Raw genomic sequence first — 14243 nt, 5'->3', positions numbered from 1 at the left:
ACAGCTGTTTAACTACAACATGCAATACCACAGAGTAGGTTAATGGTTACTATCTAGTTTAAATTGTAGGACCTCTGTAAGCAGGATGCTGTTATCTGAACTGGAATTTCAACAGGATGTGAAGGTTTACTTACTGTTTTTAAAAAAACAGTTGTTGTAAGCTGATCAGTAAAGAGGACATTTCCAAGGAACGGTATCATTAATGGCCTCCATTCATTGGTAAAGCCAGGGCTGTAAGAACAAAACTGCCCCAGGACTGAAAATCTCCAGGTTTCTAATGTGCAAGGTAACTGCCTTCAGGCAGTTGTTGTTAAGAACAGCTGCAGAAGAAATTGTAACTGTGATTGATTTTGAACTGGGCTAAAATTTTCTAGGTTAAGACAGAACTAACATCATTCAAGAATCTGCAGTGAGTCTTCAGCGTTTTATTTTCTTTGGCAAGCTTCTCCTGGGATATCTTACCTAGAGTCAAATCCCTCACATAAGTGATAGGTACTGAATCTGAATCATCCTGTGTTAAGACTTTGTCTTCACTAAGGAAAAAATTGAGCAGAGGCTGAAAGAGAAAAAAGTTCGTTTCTTTTAATTGGAACAATATAACATGTATTAGACACTTAAAATAAACTTATGTTCCTACCTGTTTAATGTCACCATGACAGCATGTAAAAAGTACAAATTACCTTACTCGTATCAGGATTTTATCACATTAAGGTATTCTGTATCACCTAAAGTAATTGTTTTCCTTAGAACAAAACAGATGCATTTCCTTAAATATATTAATTCCCAAGTTTACTTAACGTGACCAAGTCATGCTGAGATGCAGAATTGAACACTCAAAACCAAAAATTTATTGAAGAAGTCAGTCTGACATAAAAAAAAGGAAAAAAACCTATCGGTTATTCTTTTCTTTTGACTATGTAATACTATTTCAAATAAAAATTTGGCTTTTAGTTTATATATTTTCAAATTGTACGGGTTTTGTGATGTTAAAGGTTATCAGTCCATTTCATTTTACTAAAATACTGGAGGCAGCGGGGAAATAATTACAACTTTTCAGTGATTCTAAATAAAACCCAATACTTCCATTGTACTGGAAGTTTTTAGGATGCCTACTGTTTGCTCTGATTTAGAAATTTTAAAATGTTAAAACATTGGACTTTGCCGCAGAATGGAATTTCTAAGTAAATCTAATGTTAAGTATGAGCCAAATTTTAGGCAAGTTTCAATCATCTATTAATGTCACTTGAATGAACAAATGCTTTTACCTGACAAGACAGACTCTACTCTATTGTCTGTACAATTCATTTACCAGAAGTTAATTGCTTGCCAATCATAACTGATTTACAAATCCATTTACCTCACAATGACTGGCCTTCAATTAACAGATGATTAAAACAATGTAAAAATCTATTTTATTTCTTTCCCCAAAGAGTTTCATAGAGGTCTTATCTCCAAGTACATATCCTATCCAGACCTCCAAAATTTTACCGAATTTTCTAATACCACAACTCAATGGTTTCAAAATTCTATTATATATACGTATCTTGCAGGTATCCTGCTTAGTGTCCATTTTCCTCAGTCACCATTTGCTACACAAAAGCTGGGTAGCTACAGCAACCCCTGTGCTTGACGTCTGTCGCAAACATCTGCAAATTACTCCAAATGCTTATAAAAATAGATTAGGGAACTTACTGTGGTTTAAACTCACTAGCACTGATTTATGAATTAAATTTCACGAACCAGTTTCTGAACTTGAATCACTTGTATACTGCGTGTCTTATGTTAAAACAAGAAGCCAAGGAGATAGGGGAAGGGAGCAGGGACTGATGTGCATTTAAAAACAGTTGTATAGACTACCTCTTTTTTTTTTTTTTTTAATAAAGGAAATCCTTTCTTCAGTATGTTATTCTTTGTAACTGTCATGATAGAACCTAATTATTGAGATAGGAAACCAACTCCATGGGTATTTGGTCGCTGCTGAATGGCAAATAAGGCTGCCTTTTGCTTTCCTGTAAATTGTGACTCCCCCCCCCCCTTAAAATCCACCTATCACTTCTACTTTTTAACATTTCACACCCTCTGTCACTGGAAATGGGGCTACATTCCTTCCCAGTGAATAACACCAGCAACAAAAGAAACTCAAACTTAGAAAGCTGCAGGCAGCAAAGGACCATCTCACAGTTTCAGAGAAAAAATGACAGTCACTCCTTGTAATAGAACAGTCTATAGTTTCTGATTTGTTTGAAGACTAGGTGAAAACTAGTTAGCTGGACCTGCCAAATTTATGACAATTCCAAGTTCAGAGAACTAGAGACTCGGATCTTAATACAAGCTCCACTCCACCCTGCCCTAGCTCCTGACATTCAAATTGGTATCTGTAACCAGATTTAGCTCACACACACAATTCAGGATGGAGCTGAGATAATGTAATTTGGATCTGAGACCATCTACAATAGATGACTTAAAAAACCCAACCCAAACAAAAACCTGAAAACAGTTGATACAACCAGCAGGAAAACATGTTTAAGCTTTCTTCAAATAGATGGTCAAACACTGAACTCTTTCAATTACTTTATTCCTCTGTTTACATTTTCCAAAATCCAGAAGAAAGAACACACTAACTTCAAAGAACACTGAAATGGGAGTAATTAATATTTTCAATTTCTGAGGTATGATTTCTTCTTCTGTACAGTGGTGATGGTTAGGAGAGAACAATGTATACCTCAAAATCAAGTAAGTATTTTATCTTTACATCAGTGTTATGAACTTGCCTATTTCCCAGGTACAAAAAATACACTATATATACTACACAGTACTGAAGAGTAGAAAATGAAAAAGTTAAATACTCAGCAAAACAAATTGCCAATTTTTCCCTCATTCATACACATGTTGGTAATTATTTTCCTCAACAGCATTAAACAGTTTGTGACTGATGACCCTTAAAGGCAAATGTTTTTGGGCTCTCCTAATTGTTGCTGGTTATACATCTACTTTTCAAATTCAGCAGTGATCAAAGATGCATACAAGTAAATCCCTATCTGGATTATGTTTAAACCTAAGGACTGAATTAGAAAACAAACAACATCCATAATGTAAGCTTGTTTCATTTACCTTTCAACACTCTACACTGTCAGGTTTACCCCTTTGTGGATGGCAAGTTGTGTCTCTCCCAAGTGCAACTGCAGACACTGTCACATACATGTTCTTCCCCAGGCTCAGCAAGAAGACATTTACTAACTATGACAGCATCAAAACACAAGGCAGAACATGTGCATGCAGAAACAAAAGCTCCCAATATATTTTGATGTAGCTCTCCAGTTGACCTGGAACTCCCCTTCAAATGTAAACAGGGGGCAAAAGAAATACACAACAATCTCCTTTTTAACTTTGAACTTTAAAACCATGCTGTTTTTAAACAATCTTCTTGCAAGTGTGTTCAGCTAGTTTCAGAAAAGATTATTTTTGTACCTTCCGAATAAGCAAAGCCAAAACCAAATTCAAAAGGAGCCTTAATATTAAGTAAATAAGAACTGCAGGTGTAACTAGTTTTAAGATATATAACAGAACATACAATCATATTGTTCTCAGAATTTGATTTCTCCAGTTCAGCTTGATTTTGGAAAAACTGTACTTATGATCACAAATAGATATTTAAAATATCCTTGCAATTCATTCAGGGCTATGTCTTTCACCTTCTTTTACTCTGCAATTTTTGCTTGCTTACGTGAAACTCCCTACATTCTCAACCAGCTGCAGATTCTCTACTACGTATTCATTTTTGCTCCTCCCATTTCTCCTGTTCATTCATACATTTCTTGTGTTCCCATTTCTCATATCTGACAACAGACCAAGGGACAAACCTTTTAAAAAGGAGCAGAGAGACAAACACCAAAATAAGGATTTGGTAAGACAGACGAAGTATTATTGCAAATTTGCTTAAATTCAGGAAACTATAAAGCCCTTGGGTTTTTTTTATTTACGTCAGTGTGTACTTCCTTTAGTATTATTTCTTCCTTGCTCTATGAAGCTGCTACCTTAGGGGATTTAAGGATTTATTGCTACATAATTTTTTTCTCCCCTAGAAGTAATATTGTTCTGTTCTCTCTTACTATATTCAGAATCTGAAAGACTTGTCGACATATTTTTTCATTTACATCTTTTTTACTATGAAGCTGTGTGAGAGAACATAATAGTTACAGTTTTTGAAGAAGGATACAAGCCTAACAGAGCGCATCCAGGCAGTGTCAAGCTAAAGGATACTGAAAATGAGTGAAAAAAATGGTTCACTCAAGTTTTCTTCTCCATGTGCTGGATTAGAGGTAGCTGCTGAGCAGATCTTAAAGGAAGTTTAAAAAATATTGATTAAACATTGATCAATGGTATTCTGTAAGCAAAAACTGAGTAGATCTAAAGTAGTGACTTAAAATGTTCACACGTTGGCTCAAAAGTCTTTGTCTTTTTAATAGTCTCAGATAAAGGAAGTTTACTATTTTAGCATGCTGTGCTTCCCTGAAAATACAAAGTATTAGGTATAAGTGTTCAGTGTCTGGAAGATAAAAGGAACAGTACAGAGATGTACTTAAGAAAGCAAGTGTTTATGTGCTTGATACAGTGTAGTTATAGTCTATTACACAGAGTACACATGAGCTGCCTTGCCAAATTCAGATAGGATATAAATAGTGGTATTAGATGTTGGTGAAATTGTAAGTGGATATGTATCAGTCTACTTTACAAGCAGTAATCCCTCTGCTGGCATTTAATATCATCACCTTCAGTGAACACTTTACCGTCATGGACTTTTTTATATTCCATCATGGAGAATTTTGGTTAGAAATCTGAGTATTGTGAACACATCTTTTGTATTACTAAGCACATTTATCAAGACTATGGATTTCTTATTTCTGTATTTGCTCTTGCCTTGTCTAGCCTACTTCTGACTTTGTTTACTCAATACCTGATATCCTGTCCTCTCTTCAGACACCAATTCATTGTCTGCTGTGCTAAATACCCATTCAAGTACTGGTTCAAATAACCTTAGTTATCTTCTCTGCTGCCAGGTACCTTCAATATAAGAAAACCATCCACTGATACTAAGTATTCCCTGTTGTTGGTTCTTGGATCACTATGTTCTCAGTGTGCTCCTCCGTCATGCTGGCTGATGACCTGCATGGATGCAAACGCCCAGTGCATTAATTGAAGCAGAATCATAAGGATGAAGTGACTGGAACTGCAACAATCCAAAGAAGTAATTTTATTTTTTTTTTTAAATTTAAATGCAAATTGTTCTTTACAAGGGTTTGACATTCCAATTTTGATATTCAAGTTCCCAAATGGTGTAGTGGTGTAATGTTTTAATGATTATCCCCTCAAGCCATTCATAAAACACATTGATCATTAGTTGCTTTCCTAGCAACATAAACCTGTATGATCAACATATTTCCTGACTTTGTTCAAAGGCAAACTGTAATGATTCTATTGCTCACAGAGTCATACCCAAACACTTTGATGCTTCCCTGAGTTTGATAAATCCAACCCCTTTTTAAGCCTCTGAGTAGTACACCACATACCTATCCATCATCGTGAAATGATCCCATCATTACAGTACAGCTCTGAAACTGCACAGCCATTCATCAAACACCTTTCTTTGACCATAATGGTAAATTCCAAGTTCATATTAATTTGTAAAGTTTCATATCATTCTTTTCTTTACTGTGAGCAGCAGACATTATATCTGTGAAAGAATTAGGAACAGCATCATCATAAATACGATCAATACTTTTCTCGAAGGAGTCTCTTAATCAGAATTTGTTAGTACCACACATGTTCTCACTTTTTAACAGATCACAGAACAGGTCTCATCTAATGGGGCAGAGGGAAAGACTCTGGTCATACTGTCTCCCTTCCAGTAGGTAGCTGCCATGGGCTAAATATATTACCAAACTTTCCCAGTTTCCTCAGTGGTATTTCCTCTAAGCAGTCCCACATACTCAGTAGTTCCCCAAATCTGCCTTGTTATTTGAAAAAATACCAAGCAAACATAAAAAGCCATATGTACTATTATAACTACAGGTAACTGCAGATTTCCTTGTAGCCTGGCTCAGGGAAAAAAAAATCTAGGAAGGACTTTACAGAATGGAAAAGCTGAATTTGAAAGGGACTCCTTTTAACTGACCTACCATTGACAACATAATGCTTTTTGTCACAACTGCTTCTGCTGTACAGCAAGTATTAGAGAACCACTAAAAGGCTAATGAAAAATATAGGCTATTCTTGAGTGTGCCATAAATAAAATAACTTCACTTAATTAATAAAAATAGAATATAAGCTAACTTCATGCTTAATAGTCTAGCTACAGAGACTGTTCATAAATTCAGTTACCTGGGATCAAATTTATCCAGTCACAACCCACCCAATAGAAACTGGAAAAATTTGAAAAATAACTGATCCATCCATAGCTTCCCTATAAAAGCCTGAAAAAAACATTTCACCTCAAAAGTAGCAAGATTTGCCTGGTAAAACGTTTAATTTCTGCTGTAGCAACTTATGAATGTGACTTCTGAGAAATTATTGATAGTGACAGAAAGAAAATTGAAGCTTTTGAGATGTGGTGCAAGCAAAGTCTCTTGCATATCTCCTGGACAGAAAAGATGATAAATGCTCATATTAAATATATTACTGGAGAAAAGTAGACTTGGTTGTCAGAAATGAATAGGTGTAAATGTATGTGCTTTGGACACATCAGGAGTAGAGATGGAAATAACCTTGAGAATGTACTTATGGAGTGAATGTTGACAAGCCATCATAATAGAGAGCAGCTAGGAAGGAGTGGGATAGATAACACACAGTAGGCCGCTGTGACTTTAGTTTCTGAATGCTCAAAACTAGCAAGAGATCAAGGAGGCTTCTAAAAATCCTATGAAATCACCAATGTGCAGGTGCCAATAAATTAATTTTACTTCACTTGCAAGCACAGAAAACAAATGCAATTGTTCTGTCAATACAGTATTTTACAAATTACAAGTGTATTTGCAAGTATATATTTTTTCACAATGGCTTAAATATATTGACAATGACAATCCTTGTCATTTCTGAACATGCCTTGATACCACAAAAGCCCAGTGGCAAGTATAACTGTCTCTGCAAGTATAGCTGTCTCTGAAGAATAGCCACAAGCAGGTTGAAAGCTGGTGGGTAAGAATTAGAGACGGAGGCAACAAAGGGAACCTTGTGCCTGATCAAGGGGAGCCTATTGACAAAGGCTTCTTACTCCAGCTTCAGGAGGCATCGTGCTCACAGGCTCTCAACCTGCTGCAGGACTTCAACTACCCCGACATCCACTGGAAAATAGCATGCCAATCTGTTGGTAACCCAGAGGCTCCTGGAATGCCTTGAGGATTACTTCTTAAGCCAGGTAATAAACTGCCCTACCAGAAAGGATGCAATACTGGACCTGATGGTCACCAATGCAAGTGAGCTAATCAGTGATGCCAAGATTAGAGGCAGCCTGGGCTGCAGTGATCATGCCCTGGTGGAGTTTGCAGTCCTGAGGGATATGGGTCAGGCAAAGCCAGAACCATGAATTTTTGGAAAGCAACCTTCCAACCATTCAAGGAATTAGTCAATACGACCCCCTGGGAAACTGCCCTCAGGGACAAGGGAGCAGAACAGAGCTGTCAGATCTTTAAGGACACTTTCCACAAAGTGCAAGAGTTCTTGATCCCCAGGTGTAAGATATCAGGCAGGGAAGGCAAGAGACTGGCATGGCTGAATCCAGACCTGCTGGTCAAACTGAAAGGCAAGAAGGGAATGTGTAGACAGTGGAAGCAGGGTCAGGTATCCTGGAAAAAGTATAGGGACGCTGCCCAGTTGTGTAGGGATAGGCTCAGGAAGGCCAAGGTGCAGATGGACCTGAACTTGGCAAGGGATGCAAAGAATAAGAAGAGCTTCTACAGGTATGGCAGCCACAAAAGCAAGGTCAAAGAAAGTGTACCTCCCTGATGAGCAAGACTGGCAAGCTGTTAACAACAAACAAGAAGAAGGCTGAAGTACTCAGCAACTTTACTGCCACAGTCTTCACTGGCAACCTCTCTTCTCACACCTCTTGAGTGGATGGACTGTAAGACAGGGACTGGGGGAGCAAAGTCCCTCCCACTGTGAGAGAAGATCAGTTTCGTGACCACCCAAGTAAGTAACCTGAACATACATACATCTATGGGACCTGATTGATGAGATGCATCCCAGAGCCCTGAGGGAATTGGTTGATGTAGCTGCCAAGCCACTCTCCATGATATTTGAAAAGTCATGGCAGTCAGGTGAAATCCCTGGTGACTGGAAAAAGCGATGCATTGCACCCATTTTTAAAAAAAGTAGAAAGGAGGACCCTGAGAACTACTGACCTGTCAACCTCACATCTGTACCTGCAAAGGTCATGGAACCGATCTTCCTAGAAGCTATGCTAAGGCACACGTAGGACAGAGACGTGATTTGAGACAACCAGCATGGCCTCACCAAGGGCAAGTGATCCCTGACCAACCTCATGGCATGGCGTTCTATGATGGAGTGAAAATAGTGACCAGCGGGTTGAAGGAGGTGATTCTCCCCCTTTACTCTGCTCTCATGAGACCCCACCTGGAGCACTGTGTTCAGCTCTGGGCCCCCCCAACTTAAGAAGGACACGGACCTGTTGGAATGAGTCCAGAGGAGGGCCACAAAGGTGATCAGAGGGCTGGAGCACCTCTCCTATGAAGACAGGCTGGGAGACTTGGGGTTGTTCAGCCTGGAGAAGGGAAGGCCTTGGAGAGACCTTATTGTGGCCTTCCGGTACCTAAAGGGGGCTTATAACAAAGGTGGGGACACACTTTTTAGCAGGGTCTGTAGCGATAGGACAAGGGGTGATAGTTTTAAACTGAAAGAAGGTAGATTTAGATCAGACGTAAGGAAGGAATACTCCGTGATGAGGGCGATGAGACACTGGAATAGGTTTCCCAGAGAGGTGGTAGATGCCCCATCCCTGGAAACTTTCAAGGTCAGGTTAGATGAGCAACCTGATCTAGTTGGAGATGTCCCTGCTCACTGCAGGGCGGCTGGACTATATGACCTTTAAAGGTCCTTTCCACCCCAAACTATTCTACAATTCTATGACAACTAACCCTATCTCCAAACATTACTCAGAATAATGACATTTTCGGACAGCACAGGAGAAAGCCCTCCTTACCAAAACCAGAGCAAAATAATATTTAGCGAGATTATGTCTAGGGATCAGTTTCAAAGGAGTGTATCACCCATATAGTGTTTGGTCCTTCCCTTTATTCAGAACTGGTAATACTCCATGAAAGGTCAGCAAGCTGTGGGACTCCTGTCTTTGAAGGAAGTACTTCGTGTCTCCACCTGATTGTCTTCTTGAGGTAATACAAGTCCTCCACCCTCTTACAGGTTTTGCTTTGTCAATGTAGGACATGGGAGAAACATGTAAGTCCCTGGTTTTGGGACAAAACACACTTCTTGGTGTATTCTTAGATGAGAGTAATTTCACTGCCAACACTCTCTGGCATGGGACACTTCTGGAGCTTTTTATGGCAATGCACATTGTGAAGAAACCCATTTTTGTCCTACATTAACTTACAACAGATGTAAAGTACATCAATTCTTTTATAAAAATAGGTAGTTAAAAAAATTAGGTGCTGTTGTCAAAGATATGTTACACTGCAAAGTTTTAATTAGAAACCTCAGGGATATCCCTGAAGATCCAGTGCAGCAAACTTAATATATTTTTAACTGAAGGAGCCAAGTGCAACCGCATGGGTGAGAGAATCAACAAAGAGGAGAGACAACCAGAAACAAGGAGTAATACCAAAGTCAAAAAGTTGAGAGAAAACTTCCGTGCAAAACTGAAGACTAGGAATTATTTTCCAGTGTTTGGTTATTACTGAGTTCAGAAGAACTGGTGTATTGCAGGGAAAAATGTGTATTATTGTCAAAATAAATAGGCATTCATAATGAGGAAAAAAAAAGCATTCATGATTAGGAAGCAACTGGCGAGAAAGCAACCTGCTAGGTACCAAAAATGGCTAAATGCTAGAGCTGAAAACAAGTAATTAAGCTTCCCCCCCCCCGACCTGTTTTGAATGTGACTTAAAAAATTCAATAGCGAAGGACCACGCTCCACCACCTGGTTCTGCAAAGCAGACGCTTTCAAGAGCATAGCTATTATTAGGAAGACAAGTGCTTTCCTAACCCACCAGATAGGATTTCTTACTTGTCTGCCCAGCTGACTGACAGATATGACATATTCTGCAGTTCCTGACACACTGTTGTGTCTTAATACAACTATTTAGTTCTTGGTCATTACTACTATCCATGCTTACAGTACTAACAAAGACCTTAGGGCAACCATTAAGCTGCTCCTGAAAACATGTGTGCATAGCTTAATTTAATCAACATGAATTAAAGGATTTTCTGTGCTTAAAGTAATCACTCCATACTCTCTTCTGCCTCACCTGAAAGCCATTTTGTTCTGAAAACCTTGTGCTGTGTTATTTCCTCTACTAGTAAACTTACCACATTCTCCTTTTCTTGGCATTTTCCTCTAACCTCTCCTGATATGATGCAGAGAAAGCAGCACCCTGCAAGCCTGCCTCACAAGAGTGTTCAGCACCCTTTATTTCAGTCTGCTTATAAATTACATTTGTAATGGTAATCTAATATATATTAAGAAACAAACAAATAACAAACAGATTGGAGTAAATACATTCCAATAAAAACAATGGGAGTAAAAGTAAATAAATTCCAACAGAAATCTGTCCTGGTAGGAACTCAATAAGATCTGAGCAAAGACTAAAGGACTGGGTCTTATTATTAGACAGAGCCATCCATTAAAACTCAAGGGATCATGTGAACCTGGCTACAGCTGTACAAGAAGCAGAGTTCAAGTCAGATCTCAGCTGCCTGCTTAAATTAGAAGGGTGAAGGTCAAACAAGCAAAGGCAACAAACCAGACACTCGCAGCTGTAATCATATCTGCAAGCAGATTTCAGGACTATTCAGATTAAGAGTACCACAGGTCAGATTATCTGAAGCTTTTATGTTAGCACATTCTGAAAATGCCACAAATATATTCAAGCTAATTGGCAGTTAAGTGTTCATTCATACATCCCTTAATTGGGTGTGATATCAGAACCACACGTTTTGTTTTAGCCCTTTAGAATTTCAAATGGTGTAGAAGTACAAATCCTGCTGCTCCTCTTCTGAGAGATGGGACCATTGCCTAATCATCCCATGATTACAGAATTTGCACCTACTCTCTCAACCACTTTGCGGATCGCAATTTGTCCAAGACTCATTCAAAACACCATATATCTGAGTAACAGTGTCCAAATTAATGGCTATCCTGAAAGTGCTCTGACAGTTTTATACCAATACGCTGGCAAAATACTCCTGCTGTGGGCCTAGAGTGCATCTGTAAGGTTATGTTGATACCAGAACTTACAGTCAGACAGCAAATTATAGCAGGAATTGAACAGCCTACCAGCAGAGACTGCACCTACGTTTAATGGCTAAGGACTCCCAACAACATTGACACTGAGGAGTGGTCAAAGTTTCCATAGTGCTGACTAATCACTACCTGTCAAAGCAGAAATCTATGTGAACCTCTCCTAGATACTCAACTTTCTACTGATGTATTTCAGGACTTTTTCTGTATTATGCTGCAGATACAAGTTCCCAAGGATTAAAAATCTGTGAACACTACTCCACAGTAATTTCTAACTTCACTATTTATCTGAAGTCTGCAAGAAGAGAAAGTTATCTTGGTCTACAATCATGAGTACTCCAGTGTAGGGCTTCACAAACAACTTGCTCACAATGAAATACAATTTTAATTGAATGAGCAAACTGGCTGGCACTTTCAAGTGAAAACTTCGAACTGTCACATCTAACTATGAGTTAGTTTCAATGTACAAATACCTTAGAATGCAAGAGTTACTCTTCTGGAGAAAATAAAAGTGACTACAAGTGCATACTAGAGGCTCTGTACTGTGTTTGTCATTAGACTAAAAGCCAGTTGTGGGAGTGCAGCCCTTTACCTCTTCATTCTTATTCCTACTTCATGACTTGTTGTATAAAAATTTCTAGGTAAAGATGGTGTCTGTGAAAAACTTGTAACCACAAGATTACAAGAAAATATTATGACATCGTAGGTCCTATTAATGATATACATAAAATACTGCTTTTCACTAACAATGAAATAATACTTGAAAATAAACAAAACCCAGGAAGTTCAGAGACTTAGGTGAAATTTCTAGAATATAACACCCGTAGCAATACTTCAATTCTGCCCAAAGAGAAGTCTGCCTAACATCTTCCTAGCTTTATGCTTGGGTCATAAAAAACCTCAGGAAAGGTCACTTTAGATTTATTTCTTGCATCATTTTTACTAACTTACATTCTCTCTTTTTCTGTTTTAATTGAAGACCACTCATATAGATGTTTGATACATACTTTCTTTTTTTAGTTACAGAATAATCTTCTAGGATTTGCTTCTGATTTATTGTGTTAATACAAGTGTATTAAAAATAGGGAATCTATCCCAGATTAGTTGTTTATATTAGTCATCTGATTTGGGAAGCAAAGTACCTAATATAACAAGTGTAAGGTTAAAACCTCCAAATTCATTAAAATACAGTAGTTCTGATAGTACATATTATTTAGCGACAGAGTTGATAGCTAGTCTGGTACTTCAGCTCTAAGGCAAATCTAAATGGCCACTGAAGTTTGGATTAGGAAAAGGATTAAATGCTTGATGTTGGCCTTATTTATTAAATCAGCACAACCTTGTTAAAATTGAACTGTGTATCCCACTTTTCCAGTCACCTGTCCATTGAGAACACCCCAATCCATCGATCCTTATGCCTGGACAGAATCATTTTATCTAAGCCTGTACACAGAACCTGATTCAAATGCTTTGTCTGGGGACACCCTTCTGGGTTTCCAAATCAATATCAGATACCCTGAGTGTTTCTTGCAACTCTCAGCCTATAACCCTTCTGAGCGGGTTTCACAGAGGCTATGGAGGTTCAAGGCTTTAAGTCCCCTAGGACAACACTGCAGTGAGACAAGGAACACAGGTGCAGGAGAGCAATTTCTTACCCACGTGCTATTACACCAGAAGTAGCACCAGAGAACTCCTCAGTCTTTGTGTGTTTTCCTCCCACACTCTGTAAATCTGGAATTTGACATACTTCACCATAATCTGATTTACCCCTTTCCATCCCCTCAGCCTCCTGCATCTCTACTGGGTGACTGGCAGGCCATGCCAGCCCCCCTGCTGGGCCCCTGCAAGGCCCATCACACATGCACAGCTCCTATGGAAAAACCCATCCCTCCATGCAGATTGGTCCCAGCCTCCTGCCTTTAATTTGGCTCTATAGAAAATTTGTTAAGAGATTTTCAAAACTGAGACAAATGATGCTTTTAGCTGGTTCGAGTAACCAAGAATAGTCAGCTGATCATCCTAAATTAGTCTTCATCAGTTAAAAGTCATCTTCTTTCAGTTGTCATGCACCTTCTCTGAGCAGGGTGAGCATCTGGAAAACACATTATAGCCACCTATACTCAGACATGCAGGGCACATAATGCAGATTCAAAACAGACAGATATATCCCACTTTGCTACTGACTTTCCAGACATACCCCATCTCTTCGAAATATGGAAGATTATTAAATTACAAATACATTTTGCACGAAAGGATTTCCTGAGCTGGCTAGCGAGGACTCCTTCAGTCTGCATGTTCAAGCTTCTCCTGAAGATTTATAACTAAATTAACGTTTGAGAAACGCATCTGCCAACAACGAGGAAGAAAAATTTGGACGTCGAGGCCGCTCTCGCTCTTCCCCCACCGCCTGCCTGCAGCAAGGCCGCCCGCCCCTGCCCGCCACAGCGCCCGTGCCACCCCGCACACCGCTGCCCCCGTGTCCCGATGTACCACGCCGGCCAGGCCTCGCCACCCGGTGGGACCAGGCAGACGAGACCAGCGCAGCCATGAGCAGCCCGGCTCCGTGAAAAAGCACAAACATGCCGCTCCCCCTCCCGCACACGGCGCTGCCGCCCTGCAGCCGGGAACCCGGCGGCCCCCTCCCCGGCGCCATCCCGGCAGCCGGCCTCACGCCGCCCAGGCATCGCCCTCGCAGCCGGCCGGCGCCCGCTCCGCCGCCCAGGAGCAGCGCCCCACGGGGTCGGCGCTGGGCCGG

The 14243-nt window shown here is 39.7% G+C and overlaps 1 long non-coding RNA gene across 1 annotated transcript; it reads right to left on the bottom strand.

Annotated features, from left to right (window-relative positions):
• Nucleotides 1–2554: 2554 nt before the first annotated feature.
• Nucleotides 2555–8651, bottom strand: LOC119149889. The gene is made up of 2 exons (XR_005104887.1): nucleotides 5568–8651; nucleotides 2555–5163 (listed from the first exon to the last, which is right to left on the bottom strand). It is a non-coding gene; the product is annotated as an uncharacterized LOC119149889 (long non-coding RNA).
• Between the last annotated feature and the right edge of the window lie 5592 nt (nucleotides 8652–14243).

Source organism: Falco rusticolus, chromosome 1 (genome assembly GCF_015220075.1).
Source record: "Falco rusticolus isolate bFalRus1 chromosome 1, bFalRus1.pri, whole genome shotgun sequence".
NCBI classification, from domain to species: domain Eukaryota; kingdom Metazoa; phylum Chordata; class Aves; order Falconiformes; family Falconidae; genus Falco; species Falco rusticolus.
Note: the sequence above shows the minus strand (reverse complement) of the source record. Positions and strands in the feature narration are given on the sequence as shown.